The 6,145-nt window shown below is 38.1% G+C and overlaps 1 pseudogene; it reads left to right on the top strand.

The window, feature by feature from the left end:
• The first annotated feature begins 205 nt into the window (after positions 1–205).
• LOC131904862 (E3 ubiquitin ligase TRAF3IP2-like) lies at positions 206–4,954 on the top strand (annotated as a pseudogene).
• The last annotated feature ends 1,191 nt before the right edge of the window (positions 4,955–6,145 follow it).

Below are 6,145 nucleotides of genomic sequence, written 5' to 3' on the forward strand. Positions count from 1 at the left end.
ACAGATAGATATAAGATGATAGATAGATAGATAGATAGATAGATAGATAGATAGATAGATAGATAGATAGATAGACTGAAGATAGATGGTAGATACATACATAGTTACATCTGTTGAGAGAGCCTAGGAACAACACATTTCAGTATTACTAAGGGCATTTAGCACACAAAAGGTTCTCAAAATACCCTTACACTCAAAGGCCCACATGTTTTTGGACAAACAACTAATGCCAGGGCCAGAGTATGAAAAGAAGAGTGTGAAGTAAGAATAAGAGGGAGACACGAGTTTGGGGTTCACTCTGTCTAAATTAGGGTACAATTTGAGTTTTGAAATAAATGTCATAACAATGGATTATATCTGTTAAATAAAGTAGCCATGAGTTCAAATTGATATAAACAGACAGATTTAAATAAACAGAAGAAAAATAAGTGGGAAAAGAAAAATTATTTCCTTAGAGTAGAATGTCAACTTATAGATGAATAAAAAATGTTGAAATTAGTGAACAGGGCCATCCACTTAACAAAAATCCACTCAGGTTTCTAAGCCTCCTATTATCATCTGTGCATTTTCTTATGAAAGTTTTAGAAAAAGAAATCTTCCAGGCCAGTCTAGCAGGAATTTCCCTCTTTGATAGTTTCAATATCTGCTCTGGTCCCTCTTATGCCATCCACTGTGATGTCTGATAGCAAGAATCAATCCTGTTAGTACAGTTCAGCCAGAATTCTCCCCATGCCTGCTCACTCTGAGAAATTCTCCATCCACCTACATCAGTCTGTCCTGGACTATAAACTCCCTACTTGTTCTTGTTATATTCAGTTGGGTGTATGCTCACCTCCCTCAAAACCCCATTATCATGAGGTTGTCTTTTTATCATGAGGGTCCTGAATAAAGTTTTCCCTGACATTGCTTAACAAATATCCTTAAATTATTGTTTTATAATATTAGAAATCTCCATTTGCCCCTATGATGCTAATACTTAACTTAGCAAGAAATATAATAGGCACAAAACTAGTAGATAAAACTAAAAAGTGAAATGAGACTTTATGTGGTAACAATGGAGAACCTCCCAAAAAAACCATAGTTACAAATAAAAGTAGTAGGGAGGTAATAATGGAGATATATGGTAGACACCATTTTAATCAAACAATCAAAAGTTTCTAAATAATATATTAATATCTGGTGGGTAAGAACATGGGATAATCATATCTGATGGCCCAGGCTAAAATAATTATTGTTCATCTAATCAAAAAAAAAAATCATACAAACCAAACTGGTAGGTATTCTATAATATGTTTGCCCTATAATCCTTTAAGGAAAGATTTAGAAACTTTCCCAGATTTAAGAAGACTTGAAAAATCTGTATCACGGGTGCCTTGCATAATCCTTGATTGATTTATTTCACTATAAAGAGCATTGCATGAATAAGTAGTAAGACTGGAATGGATTCTCTGGATAGATTGGACTTTTTGTACCATTTTTGTGTGAATTAAAATTCCCGGGAGTGGGGGGTGGAACTCACCTGTGTTAAACATCTACAAAGTGGATTGCTTAAAATTTCTGTGATTATAGAGAGCTGGCATGCTGCAGGTCCAGAACCAATTATCTTGAGCTTCCTTTAGCCATCTAAATAGGCATTTATTGCCCAGACTGTGTTAGACTTAACACTCTGTGGCTATCAGTAAAATCCTTTTTTAAAAATGTGCTGACAGTGATATTAGAAAGATGGTTCAGTGGCTGAGAGCACATACCTTCTAGCAAAGGACTCAAATTCAACTCCCAGCACACATGTCAGGCATCTCACAACCACCTGTAATTCCAGTTCCACTTCCGCAGGCACCTGTATTCACATGCACATACCCACACAGAGATACAACAAAATAAAATAAAAATTTAAGAATATACAAACAGACCTCTAGCTTCCACCAACTCAATGGCTAAGAATTTCATCAGGCAGCATCTGAGGGCTAGAGAAGTTTCTCAGTTTGCTTGTAGCCCACTTATCTGATATTCCCACTAATGTATTTTTAAAGTATCTTGATTTATGATTTTCTTTGTCCTGTTACTTCATGAAACTGTTCCCAGCAGTTTCACCTAAATTTTTATTCCTGGGTCATGACCACTCATATTTGGCTGCAGAATAAATTGTGTCTTATTCTCAGAGATGAGACAGTTTGCATTAATACTTGAAGCAACAATGAATGATTGGAAATTGTTCCAAAGTTCAACTTCTGAGAAATAGTTACTCCCATACTGAAAGTGAGAATGTGGTAAACCAAAGGATAATGGGCTGGCAATACCCATGAAAGAACTAAAAACATAAAGAACTAATGAACTGAATTCTGGAAAGTGAGAGATTTTTTTTTTTAAATGAGAAAAACCCTGTGGCTGTTTTCACTTCTGATAAAATCCTGGGAGGAGAAATCTATCATAAAAAAATGAGGAAAAAATGCTAACAGTCATATATGGGCTGTCATAACATATTAGAGGAGCCTTCACAACAGAGTGGTCTGTGCATATCCCCAGAACGCAAATGAAAGGCAGAGTGTGGAGCCAAAAACCTGTAATCCCAGCGTTAGGAGTGGGAGCAGAGATAGGGGGATCTCAGAAGCTTGCTGGACAGCCAGGCTAGCCAAATCAGTGAATTCGGGGTTCAGTGAGAAACGCTGCTCCCTAAATAAAGTGGAAAGTAATTGAGATAGATAATTGATTTTGGCTTCTGAACACACACACACACACACACACACACACACACACACACACACACAAGAAGCAAAACAAATTTCGTTTGGGGTACTATACTTAGAACATTACATCTAAAAAACATAATTGTTAAATATTATATCAAAATATAATTTATGAATATAACATCAAAATTAAATATAATCGTGCAAATACAATTTGTACAATGAAAACTATAAAATATTCTTTAGAGAAATTAAAGATCCACATGAATGCAAAGCTGTAACAAGTTCATAGATTGACAAATATTATTCATAAGTTTACTGCTAAATTTTACCTATACTTTAAACTTAATATTAAAATATAAACAGGTTTTTAAGGAATTTGACATAGTGCATATATGATTATGTGGGGAAAGCCCAGGATCTTATTCATAAATATTTATTTAAAATTTTAATATTATTTATTTATTTCCCTGAGGCAAGATCATTCTATGTTGCACAGGATGTCTTTAAACTCCTTGGCTCAAGCAAACATCCAACATCAGAGATTATTAAATCTTAAAAATGCATATTTATGGTATATACAGTTGTAATAGGGCTCAAGACCTTAGTGGTCCCTGAGACCTTAGGACAACTGGCTCCATGGTGGAAATACCATTCAGGCTAATGAAACTCAGCATACAGACAGCACCACCTGCCCAAACTAAAACAAAGGCTAATACATAAAAGCCCCCAGTTCTAGGAAAGTCTCTAAATGTACTACCTTTGCTTTTGGCTTCTCTAGTTCTGCTTCTGGCTAACTGTTCTTGTCAACACAGAACATGGTTTTGTGCTTAAAAACTCAACCTTAGAAAGGCTCAGTGCTACCCTGGGATCCCGAATACCCAGTGTAGTCACAGGTTGACTTATAAAAGACTTTCTATTGGCTTAAACCCTTGTCCTGGCAGTCTTCTCTGGTGAATACCCCACAACACTGTGATATTTGGATAAATTTACAGAACTGTACAGATGCATATGCTAATGTGTACAGGAAATTTTTTGTTTAGTGTTCTGTTTGTTGTGGCCCTATATAGCAGAAAATTTGGACAGGCAATATGTAAAAATTTATGGGCATTTAACAAAGGAATCACTCCATAATTTAGACAAATCAGACTCCTCCAGTGGTGTCAAAAAGACCATGCCATGACCACAGACTGACAGGAACAGAGCAGCCCCAGATCTATCCATGATAAACACTGGGTATGATTCCCAGCCCCAAAATATCCTGGGCATCTGCATGTTACCTATAGGACCTCCATGGGCCTCTGACAGATGTAGCATGTGCATAGAAGCTGCCTCCCAATCTTTCTCCTCAGACTCCATGGAACTATCCAGACCATAGTTTTGGAGGGCCCTATAACCAGGTGCAATATGTCCATGACTACCTTTGAGCAGACTACCAGCAAGTCATCCAGCCTGTTCTGTGAGTGGCCCACACCCAGTGCAGAGTAAATTACACCCAGAATTACCCCCAGCCCCGAAGACCAAGAGAGAAGCCTGCACACAGAGACTGCTCCTTACCAAGGCTCCCAGGAGACCAGCTCTATCACACACCACCTAACAAAGCTGTAGCTTCTGAGAAATCCTTGGAACATCTTGCAGAGTTAAGACCACAGGGTCTGCAGGCTCCATCCACAGCTACTGTGTTTAGACTCCATAGCAACCACCTAGGAACCTCCAAACCCAAGGAACTCTAAAAACTAGCAATTTGCCAGAGGAATTACACAATGTCTTCATCACTCATCCTACAAACAGCTGTGGAGGTGGTGAAATTTGTGAACTTTTTGTTGGTGAATGGCTTCAAACAGCAACTGACATATATGAGATAGAATCTGAGGTACTGATATCATTAAATAGTTGGAGCACTGCCTTAAAAATAAGACTGTAATAATAGTCATAGCAATCAGTCCCAAAGCAAAGCCCCAAATGCAAACAAGATATGGAAGGTACTGCATCTCAGCTGGACAAGGATGAGCATGACTTACTTACTAAGCACATTCATGGAATGGTGCAAATTGATTTCATAAAACAAGGAACTATGAATTTCAGATTCATCCCTGTGCTCTTCCCAAATGCCAAGAAGGAGCATATGCCCACCTAACTTCAGAACACTCATGTTTCCAGCTCGTCCAAGAACGAAAATCCTGCTGCAGCTGCTCCAAAAGGAAAAGCATGTGGCTCCTTCCTGAGGTCCTCTTCTCACCCTTCAGGTGATAACCTTGTGGCATCAGTAATCTCCAGATGAGTAGGACCCCATTTTCACAGTGTTCTTCTAGCTGAGGCTGGGTCATGGCATTCAAGGCTATTTCTCAATGTCTCCTGGGGGCATTCAGGGCCCAAAACACCTCTTCTGCAGAGTTCCCTGTCTCCTAACACTTTGAATGCTCTGTATTTCTGCCTTTGGAAAGCACACAAGGTGCCCATGTCCTCATGAGTCTGAGTTGTCCACACTGGGCTTCCAGGACTTAGTGAGTAGATACTACAGGGGATGGCAGCAAACACATATGACCACCAACACTCTGTTATCACCTCAACTACTTTTATGTGTTTGACAGATGCTTGTGTGTCCTCAGACCAAACTGATTCATGTTCAAATAATAAAATGAATTTAAAGCAATTTTACTTAGAGTAATTGAATCTCTGATAGAGACACTAAACAACCATGAAGACTTGCACTGACTTATGAAAACTATCATATAGACCAGCTTGTTACTTAAAATCTGGAATGAACCAAGTTAGACTAAGGTGATAGGTGGTCCAGGAAATGTATGGCTGTATCTGACAACATGGACAAGAATTCTGATCACAATCACGTATAATTAGCATGCTTGGTCAAGGTTTGCTACTGGAAAGGAAGCCTCAATAATCAAGTGAACAAGATGCTTCATCCAATGGATCCTCAATCAGCCTTTATTCAAATCAACTCTAGTGTTTGTTTAATGAGCCAGCCATGATGAAGACATGAAAGTTTATGAGATTTTAAAAAATGGATTTTTCCGTCTCTCCTTCTTCTCTTAAGCCACTGATTGCACAGATGCCATTAGTGAGGACTAAACATCCACAGATTTTCCACTATTACTTATTATTTTGGATCACTTCTTCCACACAGAGAAGAGCAATTCGTCTTCACTGAGTTAGATAATTAACATAAAACCCTACCTTGTTGAGGAAGTATTATAGGCATGCTTCCCATGACCTCTTCTTGGGGCACTAAATTGAAAATCTGTAGTTAAAACTATCACAGTTGATCAAAAAGCGTGCGGTTTTAAGAAACATATTCTTCTTTATAATACAGATGGACATCTACATGTAAAGTTGAAATGTTTCCATTCTGTAATCATCAGATTGACCCCAGCACCTTAGATTTCTAACAAGGTAGCACACTGAATCTGAAGGAGACTGGTTTAAACAGTTTGGACTATGTG

This window comes from Peromyscus eremicus, chromosome 2, assembly GCF_949786415.1.
Source record: "Peromyscus eremicus chromosome 2, PerEre_H2_v1, whole genome shotgun sequence".
Lineage (NCBI taxonomy): Eukaryota > Metazoa > Chordata > Mammalia > Rodentia > Cricetidae > Peromyscus > Peromyscus eremicus.